General features: G+C 34.2%; 1 pseudogene; it reads left to right on the top strand.

Moving 5' to 3' along the window:
* Positions 1-677: 677 nt before the first annotated feature.
* Positions 678-1,264, top strand: LOC106463253 (annotated as a pseudogene).
* The last annotated feature ends 1,441 nt before the right edge of the window (positions 1,265-2,705 follow it).

Genomic DNA, 2,705 nt, shown 5'->3' with positions numbered 1-2,705 from the left:
AGTGAAGCCCTTGATGAAGTTACTACCACTGATGTGACTGTTACTATAATAGGACATTTCCTGATGGAGCAGATGAAACCCACGTGAAGCAGAAGCCAACGAGACAGAGACCAGTATGGAAGAAGATACGTCCCATAAAAAATTAAGAGACTTTGTTGAATTTTAATTTTGTCTTTGTAAATTCTGTACATTTAATTAAGTTATTGTTAATAATCTATTGGTTTAATGTAAGTGGCTATTGTTCGGGACGAACAATACTAAGGAAGGTGCAGTGTTATGACAGTGGAAGTCACGTGACGCTGGAAGCATGCGTGCTGGAGTTTCTAGAAGGATCATGACTGTTCCTGACAACTCTAGTCTTTTCTAGGCACCCTCTATTTTAGTATATAAGCCTGGCAAATAAAGCGGAGATAAAAAAAAAATGCAGATAGACAGATATAGAGACAGATAATAGGGTCAAGTGAGCGGTAGTGACTGTGACAGTAAGTAAAGTGAGTGAATCGTTGTGAATTATAGCGTGTGTTTAAGGTAAAGTGATTGTGGAAATTCTGTGTATTGTAAAGTTGTATTGAGAAAGAATAAACTAGTTTTATTTAAGAAAGGACTTGTATCGCTGAATTTTTTCGAAACTAATTTCTACGGGGAATTAACAAACGACCAGAGACGTAACATTACTTTTGCATAGCCCTTTTTCTCGGTGTGCTATTTTAATGTTTCAGCGAAAATTTGCACAGCGCTTGTTACTGTTAGCCAAGCCTGTTGACAATCTGTACTGTAGGCTATCAGTAAATACAGAACTCGTAGCTCGAGTAGATCACACGATAAAAATTGGGAAAAACAATTTTAGGCCTCCACCAAAAGTAGAATCCAATGTTGTGCGTCTTGAACCCAGAAAACCACCACCACCATTTAATTTTTAAGAATGGGATGGATTACTACGAATTCGTTTCATTCGAAAAAATAAAACTTTAGGTCTGCTTTTAGTTTTAAGCAGATTTCAGCACTGAAAATGTTAGAAGAGTACTATAAAACCCATTGCTCTATCAAGAATATTTACATTCCAAAAGATTTCAGTGTTAAATGAAGAGTGGAAGAACTTCTTACAACAAGCAGTTTTGACAAATAGCGTGCAAGAACAATGGATGTAGATAATTGTTTTGGTTTATTACACTACTTCAACTCATGTATGATGCACTTAATCTATTTTATTAACACAAGAACAGCTCATTTCTTTCATACTAGCTCTTTAATCCTAATAAAGTAAAAACTATGTTATGCCACAATTTGTTTTGTTTTTCAAACATTGAAAACTAATTTCACGTGCATATAAGTCAAAGTTATTTTATAATTTGGAAGATTATTAATTCATAGTGAAATATAACCCATTTTTGTCATTGGTGTTACTTGTTATCTGGATGATGAAAATGATGAGGATTTGGTGTCCTTAGATTTTCAAAGAATCTTGTGATAAGGTGTCATATTGAAGTAAAAAAGTCGTTATAAATGGAGTCTAGTTGGACTGAACCCTTGTTATTAGAACATTTCAGGAATCAGTGCTCTTATTAGAATTGTGGAATTTCAAGTGCACAAGCGTTTTGTGAACTTTATGAACTCCTGCTGTTCGTCTGAAAACGAGCTTGTCAGATTATGCTATAGAATGGCTGTAAATGACAGTAGCTCTCCTGTTGGGAATTCCATCAGTCAAGTTTGTTGTACATACAATTTTCACCGGGAATCTTTACCGAGATTTCTTCGATGAAAAAAGCCCCAAACTGGCCCGAGAGCCAGAGCTATTAGAGACTTTATCCGCTTCAGGGAGACATCAATAGGTGACGACAGGGTAGATATAAAAATCATTATTTCCCACCTGTGTACATATTAATTATCTGTATAACTAATGGTGTCTGTAACTGTATTAATTGTGTCTATGAATGGTACGAATATATATATATATATTAACATTAGTGATACTGATAGGAGAATAATTAATAAAGTTTGCTGATGATGTTTTTTTTTTTGGTATTTGTGACTGTAATGAGAATGTTGAGGTACTACATAATGATTTAAAAAGTTAGATCAATTGATAAGTCGGAGAAATGTTTAGTAAATGGCCTTTATAGAGATGCAAGATCTTTTGGGTTATCATAATTTGGATAAAAGTTTATATATTCGTATAGATGGGAACTCATTCATTAGTGTGACTTAAAAAATGATATTGGTATAGTGGTGGACAAGTCACTCAAACTAATAGAATATTGATACATTGATTACTAGTCAAAGGAGGTAATTATCTTGATAAAGTAATCAGGATTCACTTGGAATACTATAGATAGTTTTTATAAAAACGGAAAGATATTGGAAGGAGTTTGGAGGAGGCCTACTAGGATGGTTTGGGGGATGAGTTATCTGATAAGGATAGGTTAAGATTTATTAATTCATTTTCTCTTGAGAAGGGTACGTGGTGATCTTATCGATAGGATAAGGCCTCTGATTTCTTTGTGTTGTACACTGAAGATAACAGGACAATAGATCACAAGTTTAAGATTTGTAAAAGACAGGACACTTACGACAGTTTTTATTTTACTAACAGGATGATCGGCTTATGGAAAAAGATTTTTGTTAGACGTCGTGGAAGCCAGCACTTGATAAGAGTGCAAGAAAGAAGCTATGAATTCTTGCATGCAATAGATACAGTAGTTAATAAT

The sequence above is a fragment of the Limulus polyphemus genome, unplaced genomic scaffold, assembly GCF_000517525.1.
Source record: "Limulus polyphemus unplaced genomic scaffold, Limulus_polyphemus-2.1.2 Scaffold1361, whole genome shotgun sequence".
NCBI classification, from domain to species: Eukaryota; Metazoa; Arthropoda; class Merostomata; order Xiphosura; family Limulidae; genus Limulus; species Limulus polyphemus.
Note: the sequence above shows the minus strand (reverse complement) of the source record. Positions and strands in the feature narration are given on the sequence as shown.